This window comes from Phocoena sinus, chromosome 10 (assembly GCF_008692025.1).
Source record: "Phocoena sinus isolate mPhoSin1 chromosome 10, mPhoSin1.pri, whole genome shotgun sequence".
Lineage (NCBI taxonomy): Eukaryota > Metazoa > Chordata > Mammalia > Artiodactyla > Phocoenidae > Phocoena > Phocoena sinus.
In genome coordinates, this window is record NC_045772.1 from 100,965,576 (window position 1) to 100,989,303 (window position 23,728).

Sequence of the window (23,728 nt, forward strand, 5' to 3'; positions counted from 1 at the left end):
AGTCCCATAAACTGCGTTGCTAAAAGTGTCGCTTGGGTTGATGGCAGGACTTCGTTGTGATGAGGTATCACTTCAGACTTTGTCTTTCCATTTAGGTTCCTCTATATTACCTTTTCGTATCATTGCCAAAGCATCGTGAGTTGAGTTTATCGTTAGAAGTTTTCATAATTTGACTTATGTTTTCACACTTGTGGCCATCACAGAGGTGTAACTGGCATGTTTAAATCCTGGATTTCTTTACTTAACCTGTAATAAGGTTTGATTTTCAGAGTGCCTAAAACTCTGGTAGGACTGGGAAAGCATAGAGAACACTTGCGCAGCTCTCGTGTGTTTATGGTGGGAGGAGGCCTCTCGGTTCATTTTCTTTGATATATCGTCCTTCTGACTTTACATATGTAAACAAAATGTTAGACTCATTGTTCTGCAGTTAGTATTTTAACTGAAAAGTGTCGTGTGTACTTATTAATGTCAACATAAAGATCTGCGTATTCTGTTGAACGACTGCTTGGTGTTCCCTCGTATAGATGTCCCATTGTTTTTTCTATCACTTTTCTGCTCGAGGTCATACAGATTTTTTTTCCAGTTTTGCAAAATTACAAACAGTACTGCAAAGAACATTGTTATACTTGCGTCTTCTCACATATTTAAGCATATTCTCTGGGAGAGATTCATTAATGGGATTACTGAGTCAAAACGTGAAGCAAATTTTATTTTGATTCCCGTTGCTGAACTCCTCTTAGCAGAAGCCTCTACCACAGACTCCTGTCCACAGGCTCCTGCGTGTACTGTGTATTATCTGGCTTTTAAGGTTTGCTGACCCACTTCTATATTTGGGATGCCTTCCGTTACTCCCTCTCGTCCCCCTTCAGCAGTGTGGCATTCCACAGTACTGTACTTACTTAGCCCTCCACCGATGGCCATTCAAGTTACTCCTGACACTTAGCCATTTTACACACACTGCTGCAAAATAGTAACACGTTCGTAAGAAGACAGAATTTTCATAAATATAAGAATAACTTGTATAAAAGGCATTTCAACCGTTGTGCGAGTATTTCTGTAGCATAAAACCCCAGCAGTGGAATTGTAGGGTAAGACAGCATATGCACCTGTAATTCTAGCTAATATTGTTGAATGAAAAAGCAGGGCGGAAAGCAGGGTGCAAAGTGTTTTCAAGGGGGAGGCAAAAGCATATGTGTATGCAGGCGCACGCATGCTTATGCGTTATCCTCTGGGTCAGTGGGAGGGAAGATGACAGACAAAGGTCAGACAAGCACACACACGCATAAATATATAATTTTCAATCGTTTAAAGATTTTTAACCATGTGAATGTATTGCCTATGTAATATTTTAAATATTTCTTTAACATAGTAAAAGCATGAGCTTTCAAATTGGAACTAAATTTAAACGTATACTGTGTGACCTTCAGCATAAACATTTAATTTCCTCTCAGTCTCTGTTTTCTCATGTATGTAAATGAACCTAGTAGATGCTTGTCTTGAGAGTTGCATAATTCAGTGAGAAGCTGTGGGAAAGTGGGTAGCACAGTGGCCAGCTTGTGCCACACTGGAGCAGAGAGTCAGTTCTTTTGGATTCCTTCCATTCTTTCAGCCAAAGATATTTCTGTAATATGAAATCCTGAGAGGTAGTATTTGGAGGGATAAAACTGAATCAGAGAATGTCTGTTGTCTGTTGCACTCTACTTAAATGTGAATGTAGAGGCAGAACTGAACCGTTTGTTTTACTCAGAAGGAGGCCATTACCCAGGCTTGATCTTTGTGACGGTGACTTCTTTTATGTTACCAGACAATGGAAAAATGAATACGAGTGGGAAACTAATATGTATTTATTACTTTTATATATATACACACACACGCAGAGAGAATAGAGCTGTTACAGTGAGTAAAACATTTATTCAGAAGCTGACGTGAGCAACCCTTAAGCCAGGCTCATATGTTATCAGGCATGTATGTTGTAGTCTTGTATTGATGTGTGTGTGTGTAACCTGGATCTACTTATAAGCCGCTGTAATTTAGCCAGTGGTAGCTTCTGGGTAGTTCCTGCAGAGAAATAAATTTTGAATTAGTGTTGCGTATGTACGCATAGCGGAAGAATATCAGCTTTTGAAAATAACAAGTATATGTTATCACTACAGTATATTAAAACGTCTCGTGTTTCTTCCAAATTTACTCCATGAGTTTCCCTCCGAAGTCATTTGTACCTCAAGGACTTCGCAGAGAACTTTCCTTGTCAAGAATATCAAATTAGAAAAGGACTCTTGGCAAGTTTCTATAAAACTTTCTAGAAACCAGTGGTTTCTATAAACATCCAAGCTGCCTTGAGTATTGGTCTCCAACTCCAAAGAACCGAAGAGATCCTAAGTGCAATTCTTTTTGTTTTGTTTTGTTTCTTTTTTGTTTCATTCTCTTCCCAAAGTTTTGCATTCTTGCATGTGACTTTTATCCTTTCCCTCTGCATCAGTTTGCTTAGGAGTGCTTCAGATTACCCACGCCAATCTCTTTAGCCACTTCAGATGGTCAGCAATTATAAAAGATAAGTTATTCACTAACACAAATAGAGGTGTAGCTATGAAAGTCCTTCTTTTTATATTTACTACTTAAGAGAACAGACAGTGATTTTAGGTATTTAAATTGACTTCATAGGATATTAATCTAATTACCGTCCAGACTTTCTTCTGAAATGTTACAAGAATCATATTCAGAAGCATATCAGCTGCTGTAACTCATTCTTATGTCAATAGACTATCTGCTTCTTTCCCTGTAAGTCTTTGGATGACCTTTGCTTAAATTCACTAAAATATCTAAAACATGTAATATGTATACACACACATACTGCATTCTGTGTTACTGAAGGAAGTTCACTTAATAATACTTTGCTGTCTACATTTGGAACATTTTGATATTTTATTGCTGTTTCACTTATTTCAGTACAGTTAGAACAGCACTAAAATAACGGAAACTACTGTGTTCTTTACTTTGTTTATCAAGAGTTCTGGCGTCCACCATTTCTAACTCTTTGAAGATGTTACAAAACCTCAGGTTTTCACATATTTTCCTCAGAAGGTCAGCTTCCACATGGCCTACCTTATCTATAAACATTACAGTTTCTACGTGTGGACTACAACATACACAGTTATGCAGCAGGTCTGCAGTTCGTATTCTATTCTGCCTATATAATATAGAATATCCAGTGTATACAACATTCAAAAATATTTTGGGGGGTAGCTTTTGCAATTTCCATTTTAGAATTTTTTTCTGTGGCCGCAAAGCTTAGCTAACCCTTAAAGAGTCTTATTATTACAAAAAATATTGAAGAGAAAAGAAATGCCACATGGTCCTTCTAGAATGATTCTGGGACTCCTCTTTGACTCTCCTGCTCACAAACATTTTGTTTCTAAGTACTTGATTTCTCTTGTCCTCTCTGTACCGTAATTTGTACCTTCAGGGTGATTTCTGCTTGGATTTCCTTAATTGCCTCCTAAGTGGTCTTCTTGTCTCGTTGTAACGCATGCTTCACATTGCCTGACATAATGATTGGTATAAAATTCAGAGCTGCTGAATCTTCTCCTTAACGTATTTCAACGTCACTGTCTCCGACCCTTTACATCCTGCACAAGAACACTTCTTTTTCTTAGTGTGGTATGCGTAGCTCTCCGTGATCTCTGTCCTGCTTTCTGCTACCCCTACGTGTGGTTGTAGTTCATTTATCCTTGTGGCTGTGTAGTAGTCCAGTCTATGACTGTACCTTAGTTTATTTATCCATTCAACTGTAGATAAAAATTTGTTTGGATATCTTTCAGTTTGGATATCTTACAGAAAGACCACACTAGATTTTATTTACCTCTTTACTTACAGTCTCTTCCAATAGGTTCACTAACAGTCTCTTCCAATAGGTTCACTATTTATTGAGGCCAGATTGTTTTCATCTTGTACCTTCTAGTACATTACATGGCCTGTGAGTGTTTTTTGAAAGAATGGAGAGAGGGAGGAGGAAGGTTATTCTATTATTGTAGAACAAATTAGACAACATCCATCGCCATTCTTAGAATGGTAATTTTTTTTCTTTATAAATTTATTATTTTTTGGCTGCGTTGGGTCTTCGTTGCTGCGCACAGTCTTTCTCTAGTTGCTGCAAGCGGGGCTACTCTTTCTTTGTGTGGGCTTCTCATTGAGGTGGCTTCTCTTATTGTGGAGCACAGGCTCTAGGCGTGCGGGCTTCAGTAGTTGTGGCTCGCGGGCTCTGGTAGTTGTGGCTCACGGGCTGTAGAGCGCAGGGCCTCAGTAGTTGTGGCGCACGGGCTTAGTTGCTCCGCGGCATGTGGGATCTTCCCAGACCAGGGCTCGAAACCCGTGTCCCCTGCATTGGCAGGCGGATTCTTAACCACTGCGCCGCCAGGGAAGCCCTAGAATGGTCCTTAAAAAACAAAATCTGCCCTATATTATCTCAGGCTGCTTCCTGCAGCTGCGTTCACTCATAGGCCTTTGTAATGGAAAAGTGAATTCTCAGCACCTCTTTTGAAAATGTAGGGATTTATTGAGCCGCGACTTTCCCATTATCTCTACTTAGTATATTCTTCCACTTCCATGACGATGGAGCACATATTTATTTCTCTTAGAAACAAAGTTGTCTACATGAAATCAGTGGTAGAGTGTTCATATATAACAATCAAGCTCTCACAGTTGGTGGAAGAATACTGATGTCAGATGGAATCAGACCTGTACCTTTCTGAACCTTTCCGTGCCTGCCAGGAAATCCACTAGGAATGAGATTAACCTTAGAATTTGAAAAAGGGAATCCTTATCATGTAAAGTGTAATCTGAGGAGATACAAGAATTAAGAATTCCAGTTTGTTTTCAGATCCATTCATAAACTCAGTCTTTACTGAGTTCATCCACAATTTTCCTTACCTGTTCTTATTCAAGAAGTTACAATGCTGTGATTGAAGCATAGGGAATCCCTCAGGATTTTGTCCTGGATTTAACTTAGTTTCTTGATATGCAGAGCTACATTCTGTCTTTTCTAAACTGGAAGCAAAACTGATGCAAGAGAGGTGGCCCTGGTCAGTCTAACAGGAAGCAGGACTGACTAATGGGGTGGAAAATAAAGGTTTGTTTTCTTTTAATACATTTGAGAGAGAAGTAAAGTCACCCCCTCATTATTTGTGGGTTCCATATATGCCAGTTCACCTGCTGCTGACACTTACTTGTAACTCCAAACGCAGCACTCAGACCTACTCACAGCCATTCGTGGACGTGGGCAGAGTGGCCAGGCTTTGTGACTCACCTCCGTGCACATCCCGCTTGGGGCTGAGCCACGTGCTGTCTGCCTTCCTCGTCTGGGCTCTCACACTCCACACAGGGTCCTCTTCACGGTCTGTGGAGGCCACGTGTTTCCCCTCTTTGCACGAAGGGCTGCCTGGTGTACCTCTGATGTGCCTTACGGAGGAAACACGTGTGCTGGTGAAGCTCCATTCAGGCGTGAGCAGTAAGTCGTGTTCTTGGCCTGGAGTCCAGCGTTAATGAGTCAACAGTGTATGTTAAATATGGTGTCTTTAACAAAAACACGCATAAAACACGGTTAGGTATTGACTGGTTGGTGTAAAAGTTGTACCCAGAAGCTCGCAGGAACTCATCCTGTATTTCCCTTGGAGCAGCAGGTCGGGATTTGTGAATTCAGTGTTCACAGCTACTTTATAGAGCATCACTACCACGAGTAAGGGGCATCGTCTGTACTTGATTGCCTTTTACTCCTGCTGTTAACAAGCTACATTTACTCCTATTTCTGTCTTTTCCCTCCAGCACCTATTACAAATCAATTGACCTTCGCTTTGCTACCGTATTTGTAAATTTATCTCAGGATTAAATTGTTTTTACTGCATATTCTCGTGAGACACAAGTACCTCTCGTGGAAGTAGCAGTTGCCTGCTGCTCATACACCATGGAGCCTGACTGTCAATGATGTTAAGTCATCCACTGTACATTGAATTATCAGCATAGAAAATGTAGCTTCTGCGTTGAATTATCTCTTTTACTTCTGAGTGTAATTTAAAGGCAAGCTAGGCTTCATTCCTAGAAACTTGAGACTTTTAAAGTTTGTTCTACTCCTGATGAAGATTCTCTATGGGCACTTCAGATGGAGTATCTTTTACCCGTGGTTTTAGGTACTATACTGGGAAAGCAGGCAGTTGGTTTAGAAATCTTTATAATAACACTTGGGTGTTTATAGAATAAGTGTTTGTCTTCCTTTACTGTTTCCTGCTCCATAAGTTTATTGAATTCATTGTACCCAACTACACAGTGTGGAGCATTTCTCGCCTTTCGTGCTGATAAAATTAAGTAGGGCTTCCTTGGTGGCGCAGTGGTTGCGAGTCTGCCTGCTGATCCAGGGGACACGGGTTCGTGCCCCTGTCCGGGAAGATCCCACATGCAGTGGAGCTGCTGGGCCCGTGAGCCATGGCCGCTGAGCCTGCGCGTCCGGAGCCTGTGCTCCGCAACGGGAGAGGCCACCAGCAGTGAGAGGTCCGCGTACTGCAAAAAAAAAAAAAAAAAAAAATTAAGTAAATACATAATCGCTCCCATGTTAATAGCATATTCCTAGAGATAAGGAATTACTTCTTTCCATACCAGTCCTTTTAGAACCAGTGATCAGATCATTTTCTATGTTTTAATGCTTTGAGGAGTAGTCATATACTTGCAAGTTTGTAATCGATTGGATAAATGTCCTTGTGCTCATATAGGACTATATACTTCAATTGATATCTACCTACTTGATACGGTAAGGGACTTAGATCCCGCATTGTTAAAGTATTCGACATTGAATTAGTCTTATACCGTGTTTAGAACTATGGGCATTTCTAAGCTACACCTGGGGCAAAATACCTAATTGGAGACACCGCCTTTTTCAATATGAAATTTCAGAATTTATTTACTTAACAAAAGTTAAGAAGCAAACTGTTATCTTTTCTGTCCTCGTTGTATGTGGATGCTCTATAATATTTTGTACCCTACTAGTTAACCCCCTCCTTTTTTTTATTTCCCTCGAGACTGTTTCTTCCCTTTGACTCTGTGGTACCTTTTTCTCATACTTCTTATTTATCTCTGGTAATGACCTTTTTTTGTTGTTTTGAACCATAATCCTGTATTTTAGTTATTTGTTTGTAGATCTGTGTTCCCACTTCACTGTGAATCGTTTCTCATTTATCTCTCTCCATCACAGTACCTAGGACACATTAATTATTATAATATATAGTAGATAGTAAGTAATTATGGATGTGAACTGTTGCACTATTTGAGCATTGGTGCTCCCTTCGGCCTGAGCTTGCCTGTCTGCCATCCGCACTCACTCTGGGCTGGCTTCCCTCCCTTTACTACTGAGAGGTTATGTTGAAGAAGGGGAGCTCTGGAACCAGACTGCCTCCTGAGTCCTCTGTCTTCAGCCTGTTTTCACCTTTGAATTCCGACTTCACTCGCTGCTAAACAGCTTTTCACACAGTAAATACGGCAGTGTCGTTTCCCAACTTAAAATTCTTTCAGTAGCACCATCTCCTGGAGGATAAACCTCAACTTCTTAGAGAGCCTTGTGCAGTCTAGTCTGAGCTGTCTTCCTAGCTCCTTCTTCTGCCCTCTCTTCTCTCCTCCTCTCCTGCCCCTTACTTACCCTTGCACCATACACGCAAACACCCTAAACACAATGAGTTTTGACCTCTTGTGGTTTGATGGTTTGCTGGAAATGGGGCCACTGCAGTGTCCGTGAGGAAGCAGTGATGTTTACTTTTGAGGAAGGCATTCCCCTCTTCAGATCTATTAATTCATTTAACAAACTTAAATTATTAAGTCTGGTCATTATTATTGGCCAGACACTGATAGGTGATAAGAGGGGGGGCAATAATACAAAGGTAAATAAACCCCAGGAGTTCACAATAGAGAAGACAGGCTCAAAACGAATATAAGATGGTATCTGGTAAGGTATGGAAGCTCAAAGGAAGAACCAGCTCACAGGGGAATTTGATGGGGGAGGAGATCACAGAGGAGATGATGACAAATGAGTTATGGTTTAAAGGTTAAGATTTTCGGCCACAGAGGGAAGGAGGAGGGGGTGGGGGAGATTCATTCTGGACTGGTCAGCGCTGGAGCTGCGTGGATGGAGGGAGCTGCTCGGTAGGGACAGACTGTACTTGAAGGCTGGGGAGGTCTTCCGTGCAGATGAAAGGAAGAGTGATCCCCGTCAGTCTGCAGCGCTAAAGGCATGGCTGTGTTCGGGCAGCAGCAGGCAGAAAGTTGGGAGTGCGCTATGAAGACATCAGTGTGTGTTTCCCAAGCTTTGGGCATTTTTCCTGTATTTCGAGCCTTTATTGTAAGGATATAAAAATAACAAGTTTGGGGCTTCCCTGATGGCGCAGTGGTTGAGAGTCCGCCTGCCGATGCAGGGAACACGAGTTCGTGCCCCGGTCCGGGAAAGATCCCACATGCCGTGGAGCGGCTGGGCCCGTGAGCCATGGCCACTGAGCCTGCGCATCCGGAGCCTGTGCTCTGCAGCGGGAGAGGCCACAAGAGTGAGAGGCCCGCGTACCGCAAAAAACAAAAACAAAAACAAGTTTGTATCTCTTAGGAATACCCTGTGGTCACTATGTGGGCAGTAGATGAGGTTGGGGAGCGGGCAACGAGAGCCTGTCCGGGAGTGGGTATGGGAGCCCGAAGAAGCAACTTCAGTCAGGAAATGGCAGAAGGGGTGGCGAGTCTCTCAAGAGTAAAACAGAGAATTTAGGTCACTGGTACTTTCTGAGACTCCTGAGAGGCAGTACAGTTTTTTTTACATTACAGACTTCAGAGTCAAACAGGACTGGACACAACCCTGTCTCTGCTGCCTACTCTGTAGGTGTGACCTTGGGCAAGCTACCCTCTGTGAACCAACTTCCATCACTTATAAGAATGAGCAGAGCCGTCACTACCCACAGGGATGCTGTCAGCATCTTGCCATGTGAAGAGAGCACGGTGTGGACCAGCTCCCGGTGCACGTTGGTCTCCTTCCTTCCTTTCCGTTCTCTTACTTTACATGTAAGGGAACTGGCATTCGGAATGGCCAAGTGATTCGTGCACAGTCAAAAGCCAACTTAGTGACAGAACCGGTGCCAGATCCCACTTTGATTGCCACTGGATTCTTTCCACTATTCCAAGAAACATCCATATTCATTTAATTCTCATGTGTACAGTTTTCAATGAGAAAAGAAGGCTATTGGTTCATCTTTTTTTTTCTATCCTGATAAGATCTGGGGCTTATAGAAATTGCTGTGAATTAAGCATTCATACACTGACCCCATTCCAGAAAGGCGGGTGTTGGATTCCAGCATATGAACATCTTCAGTGATGATAATTCCACTGTTCTCAGCAGTTTCTTTTAGGTCCGCCTCTTCTCAACTGGTACAGTTCTCCAATTCTGAACTTCTGTCTTTATTGAAAATTGCTGTAACTTGCCTCAGTAGTCATTTTCCCATTTTGAGCCTGTTTGTATTTTCTAAACTTTTATTTCCAACTTGCTTTTCCAGTTTGCCAACCTCAATTTGTCCATTTTAGGTTTCTGTTGGATTAATTCAATTACCTCTGACATTCTTTTCCACGTGTGAATTTTCGTTACTCTTTCTGATTAAAAATGGGTAAGAGTTTGTGTGCCTCAACAGTGGATTAATAAAGAGAATTCTAGTCTAGGAACTGAGAAACCTTCTTTTTCTTCCATCTCTCTTTTTATTGCTAGGCTTCTTCAACATCACAATGGGAAAAATTACATTTGTAAAGTAATCTTATATCTTAAAAAAGAGAGTCCAAGTTGGTATACAGTATATGTTTTGTGAGGAATGTGAATATTCTATATGCTTTTGACAGTAAAGTTGGGCATAAGTATGTAGTGTCTGAAACCTGAATAATTCTAATTTTAAAGCCTGAGTGTGGGCAGAAAGAATAGCACATCAGTTGCAGAGAAATTGTGTGGCCACGTTTTACCCAGAGAAAAATTAAAGACTTAAACCCACATTCCAAAATAGAAAAGACATTGGGAAAATATGTTGCTTAGAAGGAATGATTGCTTTTTGTTTTTGTCTGCTTTAAAAAACAAAACAAAAAACCGGAAAACCCCATGTGTTTCTTCTTTTAAATGTGCAACACGAAAGTACTTCTTGAGACAATTGTTAGCTGTTTCTCCGTCCCACTGTGCTTTACTCTCTTTACCAGGATTTCAGTTCTGCTGTGTTACCTTCTAAGCTCTGCGTCTCAGTCAGACTTGAGCCCATGTTGTTAGAGTCATATCAGAGGTGAGTCAGTGCTCCTGTCTCCCCCGAACTCACATGTCCACTTTCCCACCCTTAGTCCTGATAATAGGGTATTCGAATGGTGACCATGTAATGGCAAATCCAGTGTTAGGCATTTCCTACTCTGAGCTAATCGATCCAATAAATTAAAGTGGATAAATGGGTGCAGTAGGTTTAAAGCATACCTGTCTGTTATGGATTTGCTTTTACTTTAGAGAAGCCAGAAAGTCCAGGATGCCTTAAGAGGCTCAGCCTTCTCTCACCCTTGGCAGCTGACGGGCATACTGCTGAGGTGATACTGAACCTGAGAGTCTGCCCTCCTGGCCGAGTGGGAGGGGAACCCAGACGGCGCACTGGCCTCACTCTGGAGCCTGCCAAGCTTTTCACTTCTTCCTAGAACGCATCTCAAGAAGATTAACTGGTGGACTTTCCAGGGTACCTGTCACTCGTGGAGACCAAAGAAGAATATACATCGTGTTACTCTCAGCAGAGCAAGTCAGAGGTCATAGTCCCAGTCACTGTAATCCAGGCAAAGAGGAAACATTGGAAGGACTGTGTGTGTGTGTGTGTGTGTGTGTGTGTGTGTGTGTGTGTGTGTGTGTGAGTGTGGGGGGGGGTGGCAGAGAGAGAGAGAGAGAGAGAGAGAGAGAGAGAGAGAGAGAGAGAGAGAGAATGAGAATGAATTATGTGCAGAGAAGTAACTGTGGCCACGTTTTCCCCGGGGTGAGGATGAGGGAGATGCATATATTTAAGATATCTGACACTGCACATAGTAGGCCAAATTGGTCATCCCAGAATTATTAGCTACACCTGTTTCTTTGATTCCTGGGAATGTTTTCGAACCATCTCAAACTCAGTTGAAAACAATGTCAGTACTTAAAGTAAACCTTCCAGTGTTGTTTTCAGTCTCAGATGCTGGGGAATCTGTCATTATTCCAAATGGCGATTGTGCTTCCCCAGGTCTCACAGCAGCGAAGCAGTTGCTCCCTCTTCCGTCTGCCCACCCCTCCCCACCTCACATACCGCACCCCCGCGGGCAGCGGCACTTGGCGCACACGCTCTGCCCCGCACAGTGGCAGCTCGGTGTGAACACGCAAACATTGTTTAATTAATGAATGTTTACTAAACATGGAATATTGCTGGGCTTTGAAAGTCCCTAAAATTTAAAAATAATCAATTATATGTAGCAAAAAAATTTATTACTTTTGTAATGTATGATACCCTCTGCATTGCTCAGTGTTCCTTTTATAAACACTCCTGTAACCAAAAATCTTTACTTGTGAACAGCAAACCTTTACCTGATGAGTTGGAATGTCACCGTGTACTTACTAGGCGAGAAGAGCTGTGCGCCTCTTCCGTTACTTTGGCAAGTCGTTGTTTTGTGTCCTGTGATTTTTCTTTTTTAATAAGTCAATCAAATGCAGTAAGATATTTTTTTATTTTCTGATACTCAGTCTATAATTCAAGTAATAACATTTTGTGTGATTCCAGTGTTCAAGACATGGGGTGTTTTTTTTATGGAAAATTTTAAACATATTTAAAAATAGAACAAGTAGAACAGTGAACTTTGGTGTTTGTCATTCATCTTTAACAGTGATCAACTTATGACTAATTTTATTTTATCTGTATTCTTACTTCCCCCATTCTGTTTTATTTTGAAGCAAATTGTAGACATCATATTAGTTTATCCTAAGTCATTCAGTATATATTTCTAAAAGATGAGAGTTCTGTTTAAAACATGGCAACAGTACCATTATCACAGCTGAAAAAACTTAACAGTAATTCTTTATTTTCATCAAAGCTAGTGTTAACATTTGCCAGGCTGTTTCTAAATGGTTTGTACTTTTGATTATTTGTAGCTTGTGGAACTCAGCATCCAAACCAATGTCTATGTTGAGGCTGCTTTGTGTGTCTCAAGTCTTTTTTAAGTTCCCTTCCATCCCTTTTACCCCTTTCAGTATATTTGTTGAAAAAAAACCAAGTTCTTAGCCCTGCATTCTGGGTTTTGCTAATTGCATCGCTATGGAGACATTTAACATTTTTCCATTAATAGAATTTTTTATTATAAATTGCCTCTTAGATTTACAGGCTTGTCAGATTACAGTATCTTCAGTAATCATCTTCTTGTTGGTAATGTTGCTATTTAATCATATAGGTCAAAATTAGAATCTCAGCCATTTTTTAGTTGCGTGAATTCAAATAAGTTAATTAATTTGTGTCTCTCCCATCTCTGAAATGAAAATAATTATAGCGCCTCTTTAGGTTGTTGTGAGAATTAAATTAAATCAACATTGTTATCAGTCATGGTTGTGATCATAGTAATCAAAGGTGTATCAATGGCTTAAAATTGGTCCTCTGATTTCAGGAAGTATTTGATAGGTCGTTTCCTACTTGTTATGTGATGAAACACGTGTCTTTCTGATATTCATAGAGAGGCTCCTTCTCCTTCCTTTCTTGGTCTTAGGCAGATATGAACTTAGGGAAGTTTTTTTTATTTATGTAGTATCAATTCTTTTACTTGTTTTTTTAATGTTTCTTTAACATCTTGTTGGGGTGTAATTGCTTCACAATGGGGTGCTAGTTGGCGCTGCACAGCAAAGCGAATCAGCCACATGCATACGTGTGTCCCCATGGCCCCTCCTCTTACCTCTCCCCGCTCCCACCCTCCCTACCCCACCCCTCTAGGGGGTCCCAAAGCACCGAGCTGATCTCCATGTGCTATGCAGCTGCTTCCCACTAGCTGTCTGTTTTACGCTTGGTAGTGTATATATGTCCATGCCACTCTCTCACTTGGCTCCAGCTTCCCCTTCCCACCCCGTGTCCTCACGTCCATTCTCTGTGTCTACCTCTTTATTCCTGCCCTGCAAGTAGGTTCATCAGTACCATTTTTTTTTTTTTTAGATTCCATATATATGTGTTAGCACACAGTATTTGTTTTTCTCTTTCTGACTGACTTCACTCTGTATGACAGACTCTAGGTCCACCCACCTCACTACAAATAACTCAGTTTCATTTCTTTTTATGGCTAATATTCCATTGTATATAATGTGCCGCATCTTCTTTATCCATTCATCTGTCGGTGGACACTTAGGTTGCTTTCATGTCCTGGCTATTGTAAATAGAGCTGCAACGAACACTGTGGTACATGACTCTTTTTGAATGATGGTATTCTCAGGGTATATGCCCAGTAGTGGGATTGCTGGGTCCTATGGTAGTTCTATTTTTAGTTTTTTAAGGAACCTCCATACTGTTCTCCATAGCAGCTGTATCAATTTACATTCCCAACAACAGTGCAAGAGGGTTCCCTTTTCTCCACACCCTCTCCAGTATTTATCATTTGTAGATTTTTTGATAATGGCCTTTCCTTCATTTTTAACTGGTCTCACCTTTTAAAACCTCTAGTAGTTGGATTTGGGACCTTCCTAGATTAATCCTCAATTTCTCTTATATTTTTAACTCTTTGGGTTTTATTTCTTCAGTTTCGGGGTTTTTTCTTGACTTCCTTTCAGTCCTTTTGAATTTTTTTTATTTTGGTAATGAGCGTTTTAACTGTCTTATAATCTGAATGTTCTTTTTTCATGACCTCCTAGATTTTGTTTTGTAGCTTTAATATCTTCTTGAATTTCTCTGAGAAAAGTAATTAGACCTTTTTAAGAACTTTCATCTGTTTCCTGAGTGGTATTTCCTTCTACCTCAGTTATTATTTATTTTCTGTTTCATTTTGGAGGTTTTCCACATACGTCTGATGATCCTTAATGGTCCATTCCTATTTAAGAACTGAGTTGATTGCAGTTGGTGGCTGCATTGAGATTCCTCTAGTGGTGTTTATAGCTTTACTTTCCTGCTAGGCCTCTCCTCTGAATGAGGCAGCTGGCAAATAGTTTTATTTACATAAACAGAACTTGTTAACTGTCAGACATCTCGTTAGGATGGATGGGCATAGATCCAGGTTGGAGGATCCCCCCAGTCTAGAATGAAGAATTTACTCGGGGGCACCAGTTCTGACATAAGAGCTTCACATCTCCCTAAGTAGTTTGTTTGGTATCACAGAGGACCCAGTCACATTTCTTTGCTTGCTTGCTTGTTATAGCTGGGAAAATAATAAGCCGCATGTCCTGCATAAGAAGACAGGAAAGTGAGGAGGGGCAGCTGCTGCAGTGAGTTAGTAGTCAGAGTTTGAATGAATTCCCTTGTTTTGGGCTCCTCCTTTCTGTCCCGCCCACAGGCTCGTGTGAGTCCTGAATTTCTCTGGAGTCTTTGAGGGAGGACTTGCTCCCATCTCACCGTTAGCCTCCTGCTGCATTTCCCTGGACTGCGGGATGCTCCTCCAGTCCTGTTCACCTGGCAGCACACTTGCTTCTTTTCATCTCTTTTAGAAATTCTCTGAGCGCTCCCGTCTGATACTGATACTAAAGAGATACAAACAGGAAATAAACCCAGAACAGAAGTTATTTCCTTTTATCTTTCTTCAGTATCATTTTAATGGAGTCTCCATTGGATTGGAGGAGCTTTCAGACACCAAGCTGAAAGGGATAATGGGAAGTGCATATCGCTACTGACAAATGACACAGTTATTGAAGATCAGTTCATTCATTCATTCACCAGACATTGATTAAGTAGCATTATGTGCTAGAAAGTACTCTAATATCAAGAGGTACACAAGTGATCAAGACAGATAAGAGCCCTGCCTTTATGGAGGTGGAGGATAGGATACTTTTTAGTGTATTTTAGACATAAAATAAGTAAACAAATAAGATAGTTTCAGACAAGGATTAAGTAACGGGAAGAAAATGTAAGAGATCTTTCATAAAAATTGACTGCTGGAGGGATCTTATAGTATGTTGGGGTTGGGGAAAATTTTAGATCAGGGGGTCTAAGAATGCTTCTTTCAGGTCTTCCTTGAACTTTATCTCCTTAATGTTGTAAAGAAGTTAGCCATGTGACTGTCTGGGGTAAGAGCATTCCAGGCATAAATTGGTGCAAATACAGAGGCCCTGAGGCAGGATTGAACTTGGTCTGTTAGAAAAACAGAAACAAAACCATTGAGTGTAATAAATGAGGGGATTCATAGGAAATGTGCCCAAAGATGTAGGCAAGACCCAGGTCATTTAAAGTCTTAAAGGAGTTTGAATTTTATTCTAAATAGAGTGGGAAACCGTCAGAGAATTTTGACCAGGGTGGTGGCGTGGTGTAATTTATGTTTTTAATGTTTATAGATCTATAATATATGTTGTAAGTTGAGCCTTTGGCATTCTGATGGTTTGGATATTGGGGATGAAGGAAATGGAGGAAGATTGCTCATTTCGTTTTGGCTTGAATAATTGACCCCGCATAGTTCTATGGATATTTTTATTCTGCTCTGGTGATGTGCCCTGGGTGGCCCAGATTTCAGCACTGGCCACAGTGGTGACCCTTACTCAGGTTGCAAGATCTCTAGTTTACACTCAAGTGCTCAGACATTTATTCAGCATAGCCAGGATGGATGGAACCAGAGGGACCTCCAGGCTTAGCAGTATACTGTGCTGGAAGTAGTCCTCTCCCACCAAACTGTCATGCTTTTGAATTTGAGATGACTTTCCGTTTTAAAGCAGCCACCTGAATGTGAGGAGTACGCTGTTCAATTTACGTAAGTGGGAAGGTTCTGCCATGGTTGCTTGGTCCAGTTTTTCAATCGTAAAAGCCTGTAGTAGCGAATCCAGATGTATTCAAGGGCTAAGCAGATAATGTAAATTATTGAAATGGAAAATAATATAAATGATTAAAGTGAGACGGTGTCAAAGCATGCATGTTCACTTAAAAACAAAATACCATGCAGATGAAACACTTGTGTAAACCATATATAGACTGCGGGAAGCAATTTCTGGCACCTCTCTAATCTTGTCAACAGTTCTTTGTGGGGGAGCAGTAAATTTTTATTTTTCAAAGTGGAAAGACAAGTGACATCAGCATTGTGGAGGCATAAGATGTTTCCTCCCACCTACACCCCCCCCCCCCAAAATATTCAGCATCCATCTAGGAATAAAAGTGTCTTCATGGGAGCTGTAGGATCTGTCATCATACACAAAGAGATCTGGAAGGAATATCGCCCACCCATGCATTGTGTATGTAATAGGCAGACAGACCTCATTCCCTGCTGTAGACCCTGAAGTGACTCGTGAACCAGCTCCAGGTCCTCTTGACTGAGGTCTGGGAGCCCCTGGAGAACACTGACTTAAACAGTCACCCACAGAGAAGAGAGCCTTTGTGGAAGTCCAGGTTTACAGAAGATCTAGCACTCCACTGGAGTAAAAAAAGTGAGTTTGGATGCACTTAAGCAGGCAGTGAGTAAAGCCTGGTGGTGGCTGCACCTTCAAACGTGAAGGCAGCAATCAAAACTCAAAGGAACATCGAAAATCAAGGAAGCACGACACCACTGAAGGATCACAGTAGCCTTCCGTACTGAGCCTAAAGATGTGGAGATCCATGATTTACTCAGTAAAGAATTCAAAATATCTGTTTCAAGGAAACTCAGTGAACTGCCGGAAAACAGAAAGACAATTTGGTGAAATCAGGAAAATAATATAGGGACAAAATGAGAAGTTTAGTGAGATAAGAAATCATGAAAAAGAACCAAACAGAAATTCCTCTCTCTCCCCTTCTCTAACTGAAGGATTCCTTGTGTGTGGGCTCTTGGCCTCCTGGAAGTTATTGTGTCTCTTGCATCATGAAGGGAGAAAGGTTGAGATGCAGACTTAGACAGGCTAAGAGAGGCCAGATCGATCCATTTGAGGATCAGTGAATTTCATTCATTTCATTGAGTGTAATGAAAAGTCTGTTGCATCAGCAGCAGACCTGGTCAAGCAGAGTAAAGAATCAGTGAGAATGAAGACATGAGCTTTGAAATTACCCAGTCAGAGGAGAACAACAATAAGACAAGAGTGAGGAATACCCAGATGATCTGTGGGATACCATCAGGAGAACCAATTTGTGAATTATTGGGGTTCCAAAAGGAGAAGAGGGTGAGAAGAGGGCAGAAAGCTTAGTTAAAGAAATAATAACTGAGAACTTGCCAAATCTGGGGAGAGATTTGGATATTGAAGTACATGAACCTCATAAGTCACCAAACAAAACAACATAAAGAAATCCTCTCCTTCCTATCCAGCATAGTACTGATACTCCTTGCCAGCACAATTAAACAAGGAATAGAAATAAAAGGCATCAGGGGTGAAAAGGAAGAAGTAAAGTTGTCTCTATTTGTACATAACATGATTTTATATATAGAAAATCCTAAAGATAGGACCAAAAAACTTAGATCTAATTAACAAAGTCAGTAAAGTTGCAGGACAGAATCAACGTACAAAAATCAGTTGCATTTCTATACACTGACAACAAATTATCTGAAAAAGAAGTAAAGAAAATGATCCTATTTATAATAATATCAAAACAATAAAATACTAAAAATAAATTTAACCGAGGAGGTAAAAGATCTATATATGGAAAACTCTAAGACTTTGATGAAAGATATTGAAGAAGACACAAATAAATGGAAAGATATCCTGTGTTTATGGATTAGAAGAATTAATATTCAATATTAATTAACATATAGACATTATGTTAAATGTCTGTACTATCCAAAGCTATCTATAGACACCTTATCTCTCCTAAGATTCCAATGGCATTTCTTACGGAAGTAGAAAAAACAATTGTAAAATTTCTGTGGAGCCACAAAAGACCTCAAGTAGCCAAAGCAATCCTGAGAAAGAAGAACAAAGCTGGAGGCATCACTCCTCCTGATTTCAAACTATATATGAAGCTATAGTGATCAAAAGACTATGGTGCTGGCATAAAAACAGACATATAGACCAATGGAACAGAATTGAAAGCCCTGAAAGAAACCCATACGTACATGGTCAATTAGTTTATGACAAAAAGAGCCAAGAATACTCAGTGGGAAAAGGAAAGTCTCTCAATAAATGATGTTGGGAAAACTGGACCACTACATGCAAAAGAATGAAACTGGACCCCTGTCTTACACCATACACAAAAAATCAAAAATCAACTCAAAATAGATTAAAGACTTGAACATAAAACCTGAAACCATAAAGCTCCTAGAAGAAAACATAGGGTTAAGCCCTTGATATTGGTCTTGGCAATGATTTTTTGGATTTGATACCAAAAGTAAAGGCAACAAAAGCAAAAACCAACATGCGGGACTACATCAAACTGAAACACTTCTGCACAGCAAAGGTAACCATCAAGAAAATGAAAAGGCAATCTACCAAATGGGAGAAAATATTTGCAAGTCATGTCTGATAAGGGGTTGATACCAATATACATGAACTCATACAACTCAGTGGCAAAAAAAACCCTAAATAATCCAATTAAAAATGGACAAAGTACCCAAATAGTCATTTTTCCAAAGAAGATACTCACATGGCCAACAGGTATGTGGGAAGGTGTTCAGCATGACTAATCATCAGGGAAATGCAAATGCAAACCGCGATATGAGATATCACCTCCCACCTGTTAGAATGACTGTCATAAAAAAAAAAACAAGAAGTAACAAGTGTTGGTGAGGATGTGGAGAAAAGGGAACCCTTGCGCACTGTTGGTGGGAATGTAAATTGGTACAACCACCATGGAAGACAGAGTTTCCTCAAAAAATTAAAGATAGAACTATCATATGATCCAGCAGCCCCACTTCTGGGTACATATTGTAAGAAAATAAAATCACTGTCTGGAAAAGATATCTGCTGCATCCCCACGTTCACTGCAGCATTATTTACAATTACCAAGACATGGACACAACCTAAGTGTCCATCAACAGATGAATGGTTAAAGAAAATGTCTCACACAAGAATATTACTCAGCCATGAAAAAGGAAGGAAATCTTGTCATTTGCAATACGTGGGATAGACTTAGAGGACATTATGCTAAGTAAAGTAAGTCAAAGAAAGACAAATGTTGAAAGATCTTATTTAACGTGTGGAATCAGCAAAAAAAAAAAAAAATCATAAAGAGGTTAGATATGTGGTTACTGGAGGTGGGCAGTGGGGGAATTGGGTGAGGGTGGTCAAGATGTACAAACTTCCTGTTATAAGATTAATAAGCACCACGGGTGTAATGTACAACATGGAGTCTGCAGTTAACACTGATCTGTGGTATAGTTGAAAGCTGCCAAGAGAGTAAACCCTAAAAAATTCTCATCACGAGGGAAAAAAATGTTTGGTACTATGTGAGGTGATGGATGTTAACTAGACTTATATGTGGTAATCATTTCTCTATATGTCATTATGTCATGTACCTTAAACTTATACAGTGTTCTGTGTTGATTCTATTTCCATAAAACTGATAAAGAAAAAAGAAATCTCTCCAAAAAACTTCTAATAAAGTTGTCAAAAACAAGAGACAAGCAGAGAATCTTAAAAGCAGGAGAGAAAAAAGCTTAAATAACTTACAAGGGAATCCCTATAAGGCTGTTTGCTTTATCAGCAGAAACCTTACCCCCAGGGGAGAGTGGGATGATACATTCAAGCCGCTGGAAGAAAAAAACTGCCGACCAAGAATACTTTACCTGGCAAAGCTGTCCTTGAGAAACTGAAGGAGAGATTAAGAGTTTCCCAGACAAACAAAAGCTGAGGGAGCTCATCATCACTGGGCCTGCCTTATCAGAAATGCTGAAAGGAGTTTTGCAAGCTGAAGTGAAAGGTTGCTAATTAGTGACTTGAAGACATGAAAATATACAACACACTGGTAAAGGGAAGTATATAATCAAATTCAGAATATTCTAATACTGTAATGTGGTGGCGTTTTAACTCTGATATAAAACGAGAGTTTTAAAATTCTGGAGTTAGGGCTTCCCTGGTGGCGCCGTGGTTGAGAGTCCGCCTGCCGATGCAGGGGACACGGGTTCGTGCCCCGGTCCAGGAAGATCCCACGTGCCGCGGAGCGGCTGGGCCCGTGAGCCATGGCCGCTGAGCCTGCGTGACCAGAGCCTGTGCTCCGCAGCGGGAGAGGCCACAACAGTGAGAGGCCCGCGTACCGCAAAAAAAAAAACCAAAACCAAAACAAAATAAAATTCTGGAGTTAAAGGATAAGAGTATTAAAAATAACTGTAACTGCTGTAACTTGTTAATTAATACACAGTATTAAAAGAGATAAAATGTGACTTCAAAACCATAAAAGGGAGTGGGTAAAGGGGTAGAGTTTTTATGTATGATCTAAGTTGTTACTACCTTGAAATAGACTATTAGAGCTATAAAATGTTTTATTTCAGCCTCATGGTAAGCAGAAACCTACAGTAGAGTCACAAAAGATAAAGAGAAGGGAATCAAAGCATAGCACTGTGGAAAATCACCATTTCACAAAGGAAGGCAGTAGGAAAGGAAGAAAGGAACAAGGGAACCAGAAAAACTATGAATAAGATGGCATATTAGGAAGTGCTTACCTACAATAATTGCTCTAAATGTAAACGGGTTGAATTCTCTTATCAAAACACATAGATTAGCTGTATGGATAAAATAACAAGACCCAACCATATGCTGCCTACAAGAGACTCACTGTGGCTTTAAAGAAACACATAGGCTCAAAGTGAAAGAATGGAGAAAGATATTCCCTTAAAGTAGAAACAAAACGAGAGCAGGTGTAGTTACACTAGGCAAAATGGGCTTTAAGCCAAAAACAGTAACTAGAGACAAAAAGATCATTATGTAATGATTAAGGGGTCAGTTCATCAAGAAGACAGAATAGTCATAATTTTATATGTTCCCAACATTGGAACACCTGAAAATGTTAAGCAAATACAAACAGATCTGAAGGCAGCAGTAGAGAATACAGTAGAAGCAGGTACTTCAGCACCCCACTTTAAACAGTGGCTGAGTCTTCTACAGAAAATCAACAAGGAAACGCTGGACTTGAATCAGAGTGGAACGGTTTTATTTTTTTCTTGTTATAAAAGAGTACATGCTGATATGTTTAAATCCAGTTATTTCATAAACATTTAGAAAGGGAAATTAAAATCACTTGCAGTCCTACCCTAGAGCTAACTAATTATTTGTTGTATGACTATTCTTCATTCTGTTTGTGTCTCCATATAAAGATTTTTACCACCTAGCAATAAATATGAAAATCTTTCTAAATCAGTTAATGATGTATATCATTATTTTAAATATCATAATATTCCACTGAATGATATACCACCAGCTATTTTTCTGGTCTCCTTTGGTTAAAGTGTTTTCCAGTTCCTGTTATTTTAACTCTAAGTGGTATATTGCCACTTCATTCCACCTGTTTTTACTGTTCTTCCAGAGAAACAAATAAATACTGATTTAAAACATTGGATATTAACATTTCTATTTTCCCATGAAATTCCATTCATTCTATACTATAGGAAATACGTGACAGAATTGGGGGATTAAATGAGGATTCCCAGAGATATAAACTATATCCCACAAATACATATCATCTACTAGAGAAATTTAGTTACTTAACATATTCAGTCATGAAAACTGTGTGTGTCTACCATGTGTTTAGGCATTGCTCTAGAATAGGCTTTCCTAGGTGTTGTAGTTATGTTTTTTAACTTGCAGTTGCCTTTCTTTAATTCAAATTTTAAAAATTTATTTATTTATTTATTTGGTTGCATCGGGTCTTAGTTGTGGCACATGGGATCTTTGTTGCAGCATGCAGGATCTTTTGTTGCGGTGTGTGGGCTTCTCTAGTTGTGGTGCACAGGCTCCAGAGTGCGTGGGCTCAGTAGTTGTGGCACATGGGCTCCAGAGCCTGTGAGCTCTGTAGCTGCAGCACGCAGGCTTAGTTGCCCCGCAGCACGTGGGATCTTAGTTCCCCGACCAGGGATCAAACCCGCGTCCCCTGCAGTGGAAGGTGGATTCTTAACCACTGGACCACCAGGGTAGTCCCTAATTCAAATTTTTTATTGAAATAAAAAAAACATAGCTCTTTCACTGGAGGCTCGCACGCCACCACTGAGGCCGCCACCATTTCCCTAGCGATCCCTGAGAAAGTCCACCATATTCGCGAGCACTCAGCACCCACATCGGTGGGCGATGGAAGATTGCCTTTGCCATCGCTGCAATTAAGGGTGTGGGGTGAAGATCCGCCCTTGTGGTGTTGAGGAAAGCAGACGTGGACCTGACCAGGACAGCCCACTGAGGATGAGGTGCAACGTGTGGTCACCATCATGCAGAATCCACGCCAGTACCGGACCCCAGACTGGTTCTTAGACAGACAGAGGACCTGAAGGATGGAAAACACAGCCAGGTCCTGGCCAAGGGTCCGGACAACAAGCTCTGGGAAGACCTGGAGCGACCGGAGCAGACTTGGACCCACATAGGCTGTGCCACTTCTGGGGACTTGGTGTCCAGGCCAGCACACCAAGACCACGGGCCGCCATGGCTGTACTGCAAGTGTACCCAAGAAGAAATAAATTTGTGGGCGTTATCTGTTAATAAGTAGTTTATACAGTTAAAGAAAACACATAACATAAAATTTACCATCTTAATCATTTTTAAATGCAGTTCCATAGTGTTAACCAATCTCCAGAACATTGCATCTTGCATTAAAGAGCTCGTCCTTTCCCCCTTGCCCCAGCCCCTGGTCACCACCATTCTACTTTATGTTACTATGAATTTGACGAATTTAGATAAGTCTTCTAAGTGGAATCATACAGAATGGCTTTTTTTGACTGGCTTTTATCACATAGCATGATGAACTCAGGTTTCATCCATGTTGTAGCGTGCGTCAGGATTAATTTGAGCCTCCAAGATCAGCCTGGCATACTTAAGGTAATTCTGTGGACGAGTTTGTTTCTGAATCACTGAGTGGATATTCAAACCTTTGTCTGAACTTTGGAAAAATATTTATCAGAATTTCTTCTTGTATTTCAGAGAGAGATAAACAGTTGGTGCCAGTTACTGGCCTGTCTTGGGAATTCACGAAGGCAGGAAATCATAATATATTGTGTTGATGGATATAAAAGACATATGAGCTGGGTTCAGCGGGAGCTTGAAGCAAGCGAGGGACCCAAGTCTACCCGGGATGTGGTTAAGGCAGGCGTCACAGACCCCCTAGCTGTCTCTTAGGAGGAATAAGAGAAGAGAGCTTTGAAAGTATTAATAGACCAAATAAAGTAGAAAATGAAAAGTCATAGAGGTATGAAATGCTAAGGTGTATTTGAGGAACCATCAGACATTTAGTATTGCTGGAGCAAAGAATATTTGAGGCCAATTCTGAAGGAAGATGCCGGAAGGGCCTTGTATGCTATGCCACTAATTAAAATGTTTACTCTGTAGACATAGGGAACAGGGAAGTGACACAGTCCGATCCATATTTCAGGAAAATAGTGCTGGTTCTATTAAGGATGGATTGGAATGGGGAGAGACCGGAGCAGAAGACCAGCAAGGAATCCGTTGGAT

The 23,728-nt window shown here is 40.6% G+C and overlaps 1 protein-coding gene and 1 pseudogene across 8 annotated transcripts in view; both read left to right on the forward strand.

Moving 5' to 3' along the window:
- Positions 1 to 23,728, forward strand: part of ERC1 (ELKS/RAB6-interacting/CAST family member 1) — a 391,788-nt gene that overhangs the window by 250,165 nt on the left and 117,895 nt on the right. The gene's annotated exons all lie outside the window — the stretch shown is intronic.
- LOC116760443 lies at positions 8,264 to 22,740 on the forward strand (annotated as a pseudogene).